Here is a 16,643-nt window from a genome sequence, read left to right as displayed (position 1 = left end):
AGACATATATGACAAGTTTACAGGAATTATGCACCAATTAAACAGGATAAGGCGTGTTTGCAGGAGCTGTTCAAATGTTTTCTTATACAAACAGAGGGCTTGCCAGTTACCTAGATTCAGGACACAGCTCTTGTGTGTTCCTACCAGGTAGGTAATTCACTTATCTGGGCATTGTTCTCAGTTCATCCCTGTTGAATCACATGGCTTTGCCATTAGATTTTCCCAGCTTTAGATAAAACCACCACCAAATATAAGCACAGACCTCACAGGGTTCCCGAAATAAAACCATGCAGAATATTTTGTGTTACCAGGGAGTCACATGTGATCCTTAATGTCAATGATAATTTAAACAGTTTAAAAAGAAATACATTGTCCACAGCATGACATTCATTCCACAACTGCATGGTAAGCACTTATGGATAGTCAATAATTTTTCATATTAATTAAATTGTGAGAAAAGACAGAACATCTATAGATTCAGTGTGAACACAGTATGTTTTTTGTACACACGTCGGTATGGCTGTTAGTCTTAATGGTAGTGAAGTTTGAGTGTTTTCTGATGGTCTGACAGGAGGATCACATATGGAGCAACAGCCAGACTGCAGCTGTGGGGTATTTCCACTGTCCATAAGCACCTACCTATTAACAGGCTTAAAGAAACTCATAATAACTGAAATCTCTCAAGCAGTTACTTTGCTGTTATTAACTCTTAGGTGCATTTATTTCTTATCAAATCACAGGCAAGCTCACATTCTACATGACATTTCCTGTTTCCTTGCTTTCTTATACAGTATAAGGTGTAGTTATAAACTGAGCTATGGATGAGGGGCATAAGGCAAGAGTAATTTCTTAATAATTTTTAATACATTCCCAAACTAAAATCCTTGTTTGACACTTTCTAGATAAAAAAAAACAATATACAGAAAATAAATATTTTTTTAAGTCAAAAATAAAGTTATATTCATTTATGATATGTACTGTAGGTGTCACATCAGATGTATCTGAGTAGTTAATCAGCCCCTAATGTTTCTGAAGGAGTCAAACAGCGGATTACAGTAATTGAAAGCCCATACTGTGACAGAAATAACCGTTCTCACACAGGGGCTAGACCTACTGGTGCCTTTTGCTGTCTGTTGGCGAGAACTAAATATATTTTCTGCATTCTGAATGGCATTCCACTCTAACACATACGGGCCAGTAGTTAACAGTGTATGAGAATAAATAGCTTTCTCAGCCAGGCCTTGAGAAATGTCAAAGTTGGGTGCACATGTATGTGATTTCTTTGTTTGTGGACATATCTTCGAAATATATAAGCAGCTGTAAAGAAGTGTTCATGGCAGTATCTTAATTTTGTCTTTCCATTTTTATAAGTTTACATTAGTAACAAGTCAGATAAACCCATGCTTATACATATTGACAGAGTAATAAGCCTTCTGGCAAAGCCACAGGGCTTAATTTCTAAGGATCTCAACGGTGAGCCAGAATTATGTCACTCCGACCACCTGTTCCTTTGAGAAACGTCATTGGTCTTAAGTAGTTCCGGCAGGCATCCAAAATGTGAACTTCTGAACTGGAGTGCTTACTTTCTCATTTGTGTAGAAGCAGGAGGTGGCGGCATGTAGCAACAGCCACTCTAATTTCGTGGTGGTAGAGGATGGGTTGACATAAGGGATGTGCTGTCCTGTGCCTGTCATTCAATCTGCCTCTGATTGGCAAACGCATGACTGAGACTGATGCTGCTTCATGTCTCCTAAAGGCTAATGAGAGATTTAACATCAGTAGCAGAGATGCTAAATATTGTTTCAGTAGTCCAGCAAGGAGTTCAGACTTGCATCTGTGGAAATAACCGTAGGAACATTTCCTTATCGGGTGAATGGAACAGAACTCATAATAAGAAGCTTATTCAAGCATTTTCTTTTTCATTTTATACAAAGCATCTATACAAATTAAAAAACAAGAATGACACATGTGATAACTGTTCAAACTACTGCTCACTTACATGGTCTATCAAAAATAGAAAATGCAATCATCTCAGGAAAGACAGGCTTTATATATTAATACCTCCTCATGTATTCATTTTGACAGAAGGTCACAGAAATAATAGCTGTGCTCAACAAAACTAATCCTTTCTCTGTCAAGGGAAAAAGCCAAATGTTCTGCTGCTTGAACTTTCTCCAGATCAAAGTTACATTGCAGGTGTAGCACAAATATACAGTATATGTCCTTTAGATTGGAGCTCTTAAATATCTGTGCCAGCACTGGTGAACAACACACAGCTGTTTGTGTTGTGGTGCTGTCTTACATCATTGGAGTTTATGCCAATTAGCTTTTCTCCCTATTTGCAGTGTGTTTGTCATGGATGAAAATAGATGGACCTGCGACCACAGCCATGCAGCACTGTGCTCGCACTGACTGGTAATAAAAGCATAAACATAACAGTACATGTTTAAAAGATAAGAATAATAAACAATAAATAATTTATGATGATAAAGATTTAGATTTTTTCAATACAAAATTACTTTAAATTTTGCATTTCTGTGTCTGGCCAAAACACAACCAAGAGGTCAAGTCAAACACCTATCAGGAGCTCAACAGGTAGACATTACATTGGCTGCACAGGACATGTACCTGTTAAAGGAAACAGGCTTGCTGAGGACACCAGCCCAGCAGTGGCCCGTCATGGGGAGCAGGGCAGCCACCGTACTGTGGTGGCCTTATTGAAATCAGCTCACACTAAGGCCAGTGTGCTGACAGTGGGGATCAAGGCGGTCAGAGTTATTCCAGGGGTCCTGCCACTCTCCAGCCCAATGGCTGACCTGTACAAGAGGCTGATAAGCCACAGACACCGAGTGCCAGTCTCCACACCGTAAACTACAGCAAAACCTAAAGTAATGTGTCAATCTGTGGGTGACCAGACAGACAGGCAGGCAGAAGAGGGCAGTGTTCCTCTTCACTGTTACACACAGTACAGTACGATGATACAGTAAATGTCTTATCTAATAAATCCTACTGAAATACCCTTAGAAAGCATCTAAAGATGTGTATACAATATTATATAAAAAGAGAGGACACTCTAATATATGGACTATTATTACAATGTGGAACCTCCAATTACCCAAAAAATCATCAAATTAACATTTTAGAATAAGAGAAGAACCTATTATATTCTGTTTAATACTAAAATTAGGTCCATTCAGGGATGATAATGGACTTACTGTAAGAATGTATGCACTTCATATCAAGGCAGCCACAGTCAGTCCTGCGACATTAAAGAGAAGTAGCCACATACCCCACTCCATTTGCTCCATGTGTTAAGGTGTCTATCATGTGTGAAACAAGCTATTTTTCTTCAGCCATGCCTTTCTGACTCTGATGACATAATGCTGGAGAGAGTGGGTGCTGGGGGAACGTTTATACACCTATTTAAGAACAGCAGCCTTTTACAGCAAGTTCAGCAGAAAGACGTAGTAAAATGAAATGGGCAAGACCCACAATATTTCATAATTAATAGGTAGCAGTGAGAGGAAAATGGTCCAAGCTGACGTAAAAAGATCAACAACGTATAAAAATGATCATTCATTGTACAGAAAATTACAGACGAAAAACAGAGTTCCATATGTTATTCCTTTCACAAAAACAAAATAATAACAAATTTGAAATATTAGTCAAGCTCTTCCAATCTTTGATTGCTTTGCTTTATTTGGAAGTTTTTGGAGCTGCTACTCTACTTGCCTATATGATCTAATTTGTTAGTGAGGTAGTCCCCAACTCATACCAGGTTACCACCCGCAAGCAGTACTGTAAATTACTTGGTTGGCCTAATTGCCCATGTCCGCTGTATTACCATAAACCACTAGTGCTGTGCTAACTCTATTGTCAGGTACTTAATCAAGGCCACCAGATTTATTTCCTTGCACTAACTCTGGGGACAACCACAAGCAGAGGCCTGAGTAATTGGATCTTTTTTGCATCTAAAATTAACCACCTATTCTTAGCAAGAGCTGGGGTTTGGAAATGATAACAATAATGATATCAACCAATACCATATGAGGCCTTGCCTTTCATACTGGGAGTTGCATAAAGACCCAGATGTTGCTCGGAATGACCTTACCTGGGGTGGTATGGTGCCATTATGCCAATCAGACACTGTAACACTTGATCAGTCACAGGCCTAGAGCAGACTGAAGAAACTCAATTATTCAGTCTCTTACCTCACACATACAAAGCCGAAGCAACAGGCGTTAAGGTTAGCCCAATCCCTCCCGCATGGATCTAATGCAGGAAATGACAAAAAGTGAAATTAATAACCTAAATGAAACTTAGGACAGGGCTGTTATAACACACATTATGAGCGAGAACCTTTAATATGCTTCCAACAAAAAAAACATACTGTTCTCATGGCTATTTTCACATTTGACAAACTACTTAAGCAGGAAGGAAGATATACTGATTGATAAATTAATAACAGTAAAAGGTGCATTTTTAGTACAAAAACTGTAGAACAATATTCAGAAAGAATTGGGGTCATTTGTCAGTTAAGTAATTTATCACATCATCTTTGAAGAAGTTGCAAAATGAGATATCACCTATTTGAAAAAGAAACATTTGCAAAATACCCGTTTCCATTAAAAGAGAAAACATATAAAAACATAAAAAACATCTTTTGCTTAATAATAAGTTGTTTCTTAGAAAAATGTAACACTTTAACAACAAAGATTATACTGAACGTATGAATCTAATATGTAATAATTTAATTTTAGACATGTTTTCCATTTCAATTTATTTCATTAAATGACTGCATATACTAGTTTTTAATTCAACTCCTTTTTGTAAGTGCGGTAGGTGAAGCAGTGCGGAGTGAGAAAAGAGTGAGCGCTGAGCATGCAGCGGGGATGTGGTCTGTGTAGGGATGTCAGAAGCATAATGGCCAGCTGAGTCATAGGTTATAAAAAGCTGTCATTAGGGATTTCTGTCCTCAGCAGCTCATCACACAGGACCTGTGAATTATTTATTACACTGGAAACTCAAGTGCCCCGTTATTCAAGACCGCCTGGTTTCCTGCACTTCTCTTTCCTTGGGCTTGTTTAATAAAAGCATAGCATTTAGTTGTTGTAATAAAAGTCTTTAAAGATGATCCAATTTATAAATAGGAATTAATTTTATTAATGCAACTACTGTAGTGATTTTTTTATAGTGAATATAACAAATTATACACCAACAGTGTGCACCTAATGAGGGCATTTATACAATGAGAGTGTACAATCAAAGTGTTTGTATTATTAGAATGGACCTTGTATTTGCTTTGCCCGCAGTCCAAATGACCACCTAATTAGCACTCCAACTGCAATAATAAAGGCATTTTCTTTTTTATGTGGCTGGATTTTTTTTAAGATAAGCCAAAGACAAATCCTAATAGTGACAATTTGGAGAGTCTTTAGAGGAAATCTTAGCATGAAATGTTATGTGACATCAGCATAGTTAAGGGTTTATGTCCTGTTATCAGTCTTTTAGAGTAGATCACGGATTTTTTAGTAGATAAGGATTATGTATCATGACCAACATATTCCACAAATCAGCAAAAAAGAAAACTATAACTCCCCTAAATCAGTTTCACTTCATTTTTTTTTCCCTTAGTTTTTGATAGCAAAGTCGATGCAAATCAGCTCAGGCATTTTCCTCACTTTGTTTTGTTCTCAGTATATGAAAATGGTTAAAAATCCCATGGGTCAGTGAAAATGATCCTTCCACTCCAGTTGCCTGCTCTTAGTCAGCCAAAACATTCCAGACTTCAAAAGGCAGCTTTGCCTACCAGGGCCATTTCAGTGTCCCAACCTCCATGGCGCAGGAGGAGTTGGTTATTTGGATAAATTAATTTCTGGAGTCTGCCTGATTTGCAAAAACAACCTTCTGCCTGAAAGCAAATTAGTCTAACCTGAAAAATGCATAAACTTAAAGAAACCCCCCCCCCCCCCCTTTTTTTTTTGAAAACACAAAATTTATTTTCTGTTTACTAACTACTCAGCTGTGTTTAAGATTTTACATATTTTTGGTGAGTTTAATAAGCGAATAGAAAATATTGCGGAATAAATCTGTAAACCTATCTGCTGGCAGGTGATGTTTTTCAATAGGCAACATCAGCACACAGGCTGTAAAACACACAGACTGTGTACAGTACACAGCTGACAGGCTGTATACCATAAAACAGGCTGATGTAAAATTTTAACAGCTGTCAGTGGTATTGAAAAATGATATAAAACTGAAATCTCTTGAAGACTCAAACATTTAAAAGAGTAAAAAAAATAAACCTGAGAGCATATACTGTGAAAATGGGGGAGGAAAATGGTTATGGAGGGAAAATTATGCAAACAGATGAAGACAATCCAGAATTAATGGTCCGCAACATTTTCAGGCACTCCAAGAGCTGTCCAAGGACACCATAGGGGAGACTGCATGGCCCCAGTAATTGGAGGAGCATGTAACTTCAAAAGTAAGGAGAACAGACTGAAGAACTTTCCTCTGAAGTCAAGTTTTAAAGAAAACGTGAAGCACATGTATGGTACAGTAGGGAATCTGCTACATGTGTGAATGAAAATTGTTCTATTCATTGCTGCAGACATGATACACTGGAGTGTTCCTGCTTAGCTACCACACTTTTAAAAGTGAATGTATTCACTTTTCGAATCTTTAGGTCACAGCTGTTCCATCTCAGGTCAATGACGAAAAATACAGAATGCAGCAAAAAGAAAGTGGGTCAAAACAAAACAAGCTTTTCCACAAGGTCAATAAAGACATTCCATAAAATATATCATTCCAAGGATGTGAGATCACCCTAAGAAAAAGAAAATGCTTTAAAATGTAATGACCACAAGTCACAATAAATGTGTCATTTACACATTTATTTGTTGTGGATTTTGACCATGTTCCCTGTCTTTCTTAAAATTGATGATATTACTGCAGGACAATCCAAGAACGGCATCGAGAAACTGTGGCCATGTCAGATGATGATTCGATCACAATATGCAAAGCTTATTACAGTAGTAGTAGCATTAGTAGTTTAAGTCATTTTTCAAGCAAAATGCCAAACATTCCCTAGATACAGCCTTTCAAATGTGAGTATTTGCTTTTCTTTTCTTTTTCTTTTGCAGTATGTGATAGTAAACTGAATATCTTGTTCAGTTAAAACAAGCAATGTGAAGACACCACCATGGGCTTTAGTAAACTGAGGCGAGCATTTTTATAGAACAAACAATTAATTGAAAGAAATAATCTGTAGACAATGAAAATAACAACCCTAAATATGAAAACATTAATATCAAGTGGAGAAAAGACTAACTTTGTAGATAATCCTGTCCCTTGATCATGCATGTGGCATGTCTGTACACTGAAACCTAAAATATAATAAAAAATACACAATTGCCTTATGCATCAAGATCAGCAGTCAGATTACAGACATCAAGAGAGTGCAAACCTAAAACTAGCTTCTGTGTAGCAGTAACTAATCTGACTAATATTTGAGATACAGTAGGATTAAAAACATGGAGACCCGATGAGACAGACAGACATAGCAAACATCATCTGCGTACTCTGTTCTGCTTTTCTGACATTGTAATTACAGCACCACATGGTTTGTGCAACCATGGACCCACACAATTCAAGCATGACCTCTAGTCAGAAATGAGTCAATACTCAGCAGTAACCTCATCATAACATTTAACCAGGTGCATAACTATGGCAGCTTCTTGAACGGACATTTAGACACTGAGAGACTACTGATATTTGACACTTTTGTTCTGCAAGACAAAGAAAAACATCCAATTGGGAAACCACCATCTTAGTAGAAGGTCTGCATCTGCAACCTAGACTGTTATCACGATGGCATAACTTTGACATAACCTACACTTCTGTCTTGATGATGTGCTTCAGCTATATATCATGAAAATGAGTCCAAGTCTGAAGAAAATTAAGACAAACTGTATCACATTGGAATGGGAAAAGCAGAGGGGAACACAATCTTTCCAAGGTCCTTTGGTCTGAGGGAAGAACACCATGCATGCGTGATTCACTCCAACATACACTAACTGAGGAGAAAATGTCCATTTTTTAACCTGTTATCCATCACTGTCAAATGTGGTGCACAGTAAAAAAGGAAATAATTAGACAGAATAATGACTGCAGCCTGGGGCAGAATGAATGAGAGTAAAACCTAGGTACAACTGCTGTTAACTTAAGGCCAATGATATTTTGATAAATGTTCTGCATGCAACCTGTGCTACCTGCATCCCTCCATTTCTGGGAGTGAGAGCATGTTATTCTTACAATATATGCCATTGAGGGGAAAATGTGAGTAACGTAATACTGTACAGTGCAACTGCACTCATAGGTCTACTATATGAAACATAGAGGATTGTTTTAAGAGCAACTGAATTATTCGGTATAAAACTTAACTCATTACTTTAAAACAGGGATTACTTTTTGAGACTAATATTAATTATTGTAAGTAAAGCACAGAATGCAACAAAGAAATGCTTTACAGGGAGGGTAAACACTTAAAACTAAAAGAAAGCTTTTCAAACTAAATTACAATTTATATATAAATATATATATATATATATATTATATATAACAAATTACTAAAGTAAATAAGGTGAGCTACTGTTAAGTTCGATGTTTGTTGTATAAAAGCCTCAGCACACTAGTCCCTCTACCACAGCTAATACTAGAGCTATGAATCATTGAGCTGTAGCTGGTCTACTCAAAGTAACTGCTGCTGTCCCCGCCCATATTGGAAATGGCTCAATACCACGCTGTCAATTCTCCACACAAGTCAAACAAATAGATAACACGTGTCAATTGAGAAAACGGCTAACAGAAAAGTAACAGAAAAGTGTATAAAACGTAAATACAGTCGTATCATAGCTTGCCTTACCGGGTGTATCACCGCTGTCATCACATGCAACAAGTCTCCCTGTCCATAATCGTGAATTTTACGTCTTCTGACCCGTCAGCGGCTACTTCTTTGACCGCTTGGTAGGAAATGTGTCCGTGGCAAACACCAACGCGAGGGTGAAAACCACATAAAACGTTACTTGTTGTCCGATATAAAAGCTAAAACTTTTCTAGGCAGCGGAGCGGGACGGTTACAATGAATTGACATGATAAAATCCGAATGTGTCTCTGCGCGCGCTGCCTACTGGTGTCAAATGTAGCACGAGGAAATGTAGGCATGAGGAAAACTTTACACACAGTATTACAGTTCACCTTATGTCGCTAAACAACAGGCTGTTTTTGCTTGCCTAAGCCATATAATTTGCGAATATTTTTAAACTCGACTAATATGGGTAAGTTTAAACAAAAGTGTCATTTATTCTAAAAAAATATTTTATCGTGTACATTAAGTCGTCACTTTTATCAAAGACTTGCAAGTCTTTGATAATGCCCACATATTAAAAATGGGTTTTGCTGTGGTAAACCCATAGACTGTATGGGTAAACCATATTATGATGCTATGTACAGTACATCTCTCCATCTCTCTCTGGATATGAACCAGAGCGCCACCTATAGGTCTCGACATAGCCATTAAGATTGATTAATTATTTTTTAGTGAGTGAGTGCATCTTTTTGAGTATTTAGTCCAGCAGGAATCTATCAAAATATCAGAGACTTGATGTTTTAATTCAGTGGTTGACACCTAGTTAGGACCCTAGGGGTCATGAACTAATTTCCCAAGTAGGGAATAAGAAAAAGCTCAATTCTAATGCATATACTTTTACTAGTTTTTGCTTATTTCTTGGGAAATACTGTAGTTTTTCCTCTAAATTATTCAAATTAAACAATCTGTGGCTTATGTGAATAGCGTCCATATAGTAAGGAAGTTGTCATTGTACTCCTTTGACAATATCAACTCATTGGATTAGATGGTTGGATGGACAGCCTATAACAGCCTACAACAATACATCACAGGACAATTCTGATAATTTGTTGCATCAATTGACTGTTCACATAATCACATTTGAGTTTGAAAATGCACTCATCCAAAGGTTCCAGTCCAAGCCTTCATTTCAGCATAGCAGCCCACACACCTATAGATAAAGGGATGTGAGTGGATGGAGAGTGCTGCATATCCTTGAGAGAATTTTTTAATTTCTTGGTGCTCCATCTGTTGTAATGATAAAGTGCAGCCATAATGGAGTGCAACAAGATTAAATTAATCAGGTTTGTCCATTACACCGCCGCAGGCTCTTCACAGATGATTGCAATTTTCTCTGTCAGGCCCATTATTGTAAGATCTGTTTAGTGGGTTGATGCAATTAAAATGGACTTAATGTAAATTTAACAATACAAATAACACTTCTGTCTGTGTATGTTTAAGAGGGGTGCGGCTGGAGGGTCCTGAAGTGCAACGGTAAACACCCACTGTAACCATTTTTAACTTCAAACAAACCCGGGTGCTATTTGATTAGTGTGGACTCTGTGATCAATAACTATGTTTCATGTTTTCATGTTCTCTCTGATGTCAAAGGATCTGGTTGCACAGACCATGCTTGTCTGGACATTGGCTGTACAGAACACAACACCTTGCACAGGCGTATCATGATTCCCATAGATCATTTGAACCTGGAGAGGGGGGAGCTTAACGGAGATGCTCTGATGAAAGTGCACGCCTTTCCTCTTGTGTATGAATCTCATGGTTCAGTACAGTAGGTGAGGCAGACTTGAGAGAATTTTATTAATTTTTCCCAGAGCTGATCTAATATCTTCCTGATTGGTTTCTTCCTTCTGCTGGATCAGGTCACTGCCAGGGGACAAAGCATACAGGATGTGCGCTTAACAGGAGGAGATCTCGGCCTAGTGCCACAAAGCTCCCACCACCAATTAAACACGGGAACAGCGGAACTGTTACGCTAAAAATGTCAGATGCTTTCTATTCTCAGCACCTCTATAATTTTTGATTTATGCTATACAGTAACATATAACAATGCACCAATGCCTTCTCTGCATGAAGACCCTCCCATACATTTAAGGACCAGATCTGGTGGTACCGCTGACATGAGACACATTTTTCATAGATCTATCTGGAACCTCAGAACCACATCTGTTTTAAGTGATTTTACTGGATTTGAGGTGGCTGAGCTTAAGCTTATTGTGGCTAAATGACAAATTACCATAACCAATCAGACAATGGACTTTATTAAATTATATGCTACGTTTCATTTTGAGGTCAGGTGTTTTGTATTAGTCTCCTATTACATTACAAGTGAAAAGTGAAATAACCCACACCTGGAGAAAAATACATATTTTCTTTGATACATATAAATGGAGGAGGCAATGTTTTTATTCAAATATTATGTTTTATTTTCTTCTTGCCCTCTTTTTTTTTTATCATACAATGGGATTTATATTACATGGTGTGCCGCCCATGCAGGTAAACTGAGGAGGTATGCATCAGTACGTTTATTGGAGGCACCTTTCACACAAGGTGCATTCCAGTGGTTATGACAGGCCAACAACAAGTCAATCAATCACATTCAGTACATCAGTAAATTAGTAGGTGTCATACTATGTCTTTTGTTAGCCATAGAACAGCAGTGTGAGTCAGAGCAGGAAGCAAGACAACAAGCTTTTCAAACAGCTTAAGACACATTAAAAACAATTCAACAATTTGAATATTGGTGGGGAGAGCACCCTTTGGTTTACATTTGCATACCTACCATCTGACCATTTACCATTTTACAACTCATCACAAGAACTGATAATGTGCAAAAGAAATAATATATCTAATTTAAAAGAAATATTATATATAAAAGTATATGTGCAGTGTAGATCCAGTTATGAGGGTGTAACAAACTACACAAAATGTTAAGTTACTTAATACCACACAACACAACCCAGTGTGTCCTTTGGTAATTAATTGCCATATGTGGCCATTTATATGTTTAACTTGCAAGACATCCACACATACAAATACAATAACAATCAAGATACTTTGATTCATTGCTTCAGTGATATATGGCTTTGAGGTGAAAATTGTCCACTTGCCAAATCAAATACCCCAGCATGTTAAACCATGAAAAATGCAGCCTAATCTGTCCTCTATCAGCGGTTATATTGGAGAGGAAGTATGGTCAATGTTTGAGAGTAGAGCGCAAAATAATGAGCCGCCCATTCCAAAAAGACCTTATGAAGCCTTGGATAGCATAAAGTATGGGAAATTTGTATTGGGGAGAAGGCCTCCAAAATTGCTAAGTACAATGACTTAGTACGTAAGGATTCTTTTTAATCTGTAATGAAGAAAGCTGCCTCTGAATGCAAACCTCCTCTTCTCCTCTTATTCAGTCATGATTGTTTTATGGGACGACTGTTTTTTCTGTGTTTTAAAAAAAAAAAAGAAAAACAGTCTTCTTCTAAACTTTGCCAAAGTTCGCTCCTTTTTTATCATATAGAGCTTTTTTTATTTTATTTTTTTCTTACCATTTCAGGCAAATATGTTACCTTTTTAAATTATCACCAGAATTTTGTTGGCTCCTAATTGAGAATAGCTTTTGGAGGAAATAATGTGTGTTAAGGTTAAAAATGTCACAAGGAATATCAGGGAGGGATTGCTTATTGGCTCTTCTTGGTTATAATATGATTCCACTGATATGCCATCTGCAACCAGCTTCTTCCTTTCCACACTGACACGGTTTTCTGCCTTACATATCTTTGGTTTTATGTAATACAATAACTGGTAGATGTTCGGGCAAAAGTACTTGCTTATAAAAAAATATATATATACATATAAAAAACAGTGCAAGCAGGTTAGTTATTTGCTTTAAAAGCATTTACAGTATGTGCACATTGTCACTTATAGGTAATATCATGGCATTTTCTACCAGAAGGTTATATTTCATGATTATGTTATAATTTTCTTTTTAGGGGGAAAAGACTTATTAGATTTGTTAGGCATCCACCCTGCTGTTTTATAATGCCATAAAAAGAGGTCAAAGCCCATATGGTGTAACTGACTTAATCATAACACATGCATGTATACCTTCACCAGAACTTGAATGTATTGAAGATATCAATATCCTAAAGCGGGAAACAGACATTGAATGAAAATGTTTTTGCCTCATAGCAATAGGTCAGCAATAGGTGTGGTTGAGTCCGCAGACGGATAGTGATCATGTGGATTAAACTGCATTTAGCCACAGTTGCCTCATGGGATTTCCCTTGGCTACATGCAAGCAGACACTGAGCCAAAGCCCAGCTCAGTATTTTGACAGCAGAGCCAGAAAAAACAGAAGTGTTTTGCTTTTCCGTTAAAAAAAAAAAAAAAAAGCAAGAGAGAAAGAAATGAAGATGTAGTTGAGAGAAACGGTAGTCCCTCAGCCACTGCCTTACTCAATCCATATGCGAGGCTTAGAGGCAGGAAATACCCACAATTCAGTGTAATCAGGGTAGAGGCCACCTACCCCATTGGAACAGACCTGGTGGAACTGATTGGACACCATTAGGGCAAGCAAGAGCTAAATATGCAGCACACTCAAAATGTTATATTTTCATACAGCCCGAGACACAGTCGAAGTAATGGAAGGGAACAAGTTCTATCTCCCATGAAAATTTAAGTAGAAATGGATTTGTGGAGGTTTTTGCTATATGATTTTTAGGTTCACTTCTAATCTAACAGCTTCAGTCTGCTGCCAAATATATGTGAGCCCTATTGGTGCACACTTCCCTTAGCGTAGAATGACACATTTCTAAATTACAAGTGTGTGATCACTGAAAGAGCACATTATGCAAAAATCACCCAGGCCCTGGCTGCAGCATATTCTTACTTCACTTTGAATCACAAAAGAACACTTGTGTTTTGTTCAGTTGCAATGCTAATTCACAAACTGACTCTTTTCTGTGGTACCAACATTCGACCACAAGTAAGACTTCAACGGAGCAAATGGCAATGTGCTTCCTTAAGAAGGCAAAAGTTGTTTGACAGGCTCATGGGTTTGTTTCATGATGAGGGAGAACTGCTGGCATCTAAAACCATAATAACACTTCCCCCAACCTAGCGTGCTAGCTTTAGCCCTGCTTCAGAACCAGAGAGGGGTTTCCCAGATATACAAACAGCGGCTGAATGGCCTGTTGTCCATATAGCTTGACGTTTATGGAATCTTAGGGAGTCTGCATGTTTACTGATAGTTGGTTTTGGTTCGTCCCCTTTGAGAAATAATTGGGGAGGCTGGAGGAAACAAAGGGAGCGACAGCTGATGTGGTTTGGTCAAAGGGAATGAACATCTGCCTTTGATTTAATAAAGACCCATAGCACTGGTGCAATATCTGTCTTTCTGTCTTCGTCTATTGTTAGATCTGTCTGTCTCTCTCTCTCAGTATTTCTCACTCTTTCTCTCACACACACATTCAAAAAGCATCATCTTCACCACACAGCTCAGTACTTTTTGATTACGCTCTTCTTTTCTGCAGTGTAAATATCAGTCATTTGTGAGCTGCCAACAACATACGTATCACAAACACAATGGAACACTGGCCCAAATATTTTAGTAGGAGAGAGGGCTGGAGTAGTTAAATCCTTGATTTGTACCTCTCGAAACTCTCACAAGTCCCCCGTTCTCCTCCACCCTCATTCTCCCCCTCCCACACAATTCCCAGGTCAACAGAGCTCTCAATATGAGGCGCGTCTGGTCTACTGTGACAGCATATGGTTATCCACTCAAGGTGTCCGGAGACATTCATTCTTCATACATTTCCAATAAACAATAGAGTAAGGGGCTTATTCAATCAAAGTGGGTACTACTTTGAAGAAGGACAGAACTCAATACTTAAATGTTATACTAATATAGTAAATTGGATTTCAACAATTTCAGTCTCTCCCTCTGTCTCTCTATTTTTTTCTCTTTCTGCAATCAAAGTATCTCCTTTTTTTCAGTTAAACGCCTGGCAAAAAGCAACCATACTGTATGTGAGCAAAGAGTAAACACACTAAATTAGACACTGATTACATCATATTTTGAATTGGGGGCTAGAACGGCATCACATGAAACTTTATGAGCACTGTCAGTTACCTTTTAAATAATACACTCACCATGGAGATGATGTTTACATTAAGAAAAAAAGTGTACGTTTTGCCTGTTAGAGGCACAATTCCTTAAGTGCTCAGTTGTTCTGTGCAGATGTTTGTACTGTAAACATATACTGAATATTAGAATGATGTAAACCCAGAAGGTCTGCAGTCTATTACCACCTTTACTACTTTGCCTCTTTATAATGTTCAAGATTGACATTAAAGCTAATTTTATTCCATCATACTGTGTCCTCTCCAGCAGATTTGACTTACATATTGTGTGATTCGATGATAGACAAATGCTGCCTTTCCTAGAGTTTGTGTAATGCAGTTGCATGGCGACAGTGTGGCAGGCATGATGGAGACGTGCGCTCAGATTGATAGCATCTCTGAAAGGCAGCTCCCCTGGGTTAATGGAGGAGTTATCCTATTAGAGCCCCTCCTCTGCTTCACTCTTCCTTCTTCTACAGGAGAGCACCCATCATTGCCTAGACTCTCCTTCAAAGGAGAAGAGGCTAATGGTCTCTGCTGCACACAGTACAGTCCTCTCCTCCCTCTCTGTATCAGTCTTCTGTCTGACCGGCTGTCTCTGTCTCACTCTTACCTTCTCATTCTTCTCTTTGTATGACTCTCCACTGCTTCATCCTCACTGCTGATTTCCATGACCAATAATTCTCAGCGGGTGCCCTTGCACTTCCCTCTCAACATGTTGGGGCCATAAATCACCCCTCTGCTTCTCAGACAGGAAGGATGCCTCTGCTAGAAAACATCTCAAGCAAGTGCAGGTCAGGCAGAAAGGTGAGGACAGCTTGACAGACTGTCTCCAATAGCGTGCTCTCCTCTATTGCTTCTACAAAATAGATTTTTTTTTCTTTAGTCCTGCGTCAAAAGATGGGTGTGGAAATAAATTAGGAAGCCACATTAAGCTGTCACCCAAGACTTTGAACACCACAGACCGGCTGCTCACATGTGATCGTGCTTTTTGGAATCAATGCAGAGCACTGGTCCAGCTTATAGCCATAGTCATGAAAAAAAATCATTCAAGTCAACAAATAACAGAAGTACTGAATTTTTAAGACTTTTTACCCCTGACGTTTTTTCTTGTATTTCATGATGTGGAGTTATTCATTTAAATGAAAGCCTGAGCCACAGCCTGAACAGACAGCCACAGCTTGAAAATTTTTTTTTATTTTAATGCGATTTTTCTCATTGCCCAATTTGGTACATACACTTCAAATATCTCTGCTGAAATCAACCACAGCCACTGGCAAGACTGCACCACAGGAAACAACAAAACGGCCCTCGTTTAAAATCACCACTGGCTTATTCCAATAAACATATTCAAAAAAGGGCATCCTGTCGTTTAAAACCTAACTCTGCTGTTTTTTAATTCACACTGTCTCAACGTCTTCCTCACAGATATGACCATCATATAAAGTATTCTTATAGCACATATGTTTAATAGTGAAAGTCAGAGGAAGAAATCTTTGAAGATTTCAGGATTGTGCATCTGGGTTCCTTGCAGACTGTTCACTCCTTCCACAAGAGCTGCTGGTTATTTCCCCATGGCTTCTGAAGGCAGCACAAAGAC

The 16,643-nt window shown here is 38.2% G+C and overlaps 1 protein-coding gene and 1 long non-coding RNA gene across 3 annotated transcripts in view; one reads left to right on the top strand and one right to left on the bottom strand.

The window, feature by feature from the left end:
• The window catches only part of eya1 (EYA transcriptional coactivator and phosphatase 1), a 61,935-nt gene extending 52,707 nt beyond the window's left edge, over positions 1–9,228 (bottom strand). The window contains exons 1-2 of the mRNA XM_040126843.1: positions 8,927–9,228; positions 4,212–4,272 (exon numbers count right to left, since the gene is read on the bottom strand). The gene's annotated coding sequence lies outside the window, so the exon portion shown is untranslated. The remainder of the gene's footprint in view (positions 1–4,211; positions 4,273–8,926) is intronic.
• On the top strand, positions 8,809–11,178 carry LOC120789806. Of its 2 annotated transcripts, none has more exons than XR_005707463.1 (4): positions 8,809–8,895; positions 10,370–10,402; positions 10,520–10,701; positions 10,789–11,178. It is a non-coding gene; the product is annotated as an uncharacterized LOC120789806 (long non-coding RNA). The 2 variants fall into 2 exon arrangements; XR_005707464.1 differs by lacking the exon at positions 8,809–8,895 and adding an exon at positions 8,936–9,027.
• The last annotated feature ends 5,465 nt before the right edge of the window (positions 11,179–16,643 follow it).

This window comes from Xiphias gladius, chromosome 5, assembly GCF_016859285.1.
Source record: "Xiphias gladius isolate SHS-SW01 ecotype Sanya breed wild chromosome 5, ASM1685928v1, whole genome shotgun sequence".
Taxonomy (NCBI): domain Eukaryota; kingdom Metazoa; phylum Chordata; class Actinopteri; order Istiophoriformes; family Xiphiidae; genus Xiphias; species Xiphias gladius.
This window is presented reverse-complemented; position numbering and strand designations above follow the sequence as displayed.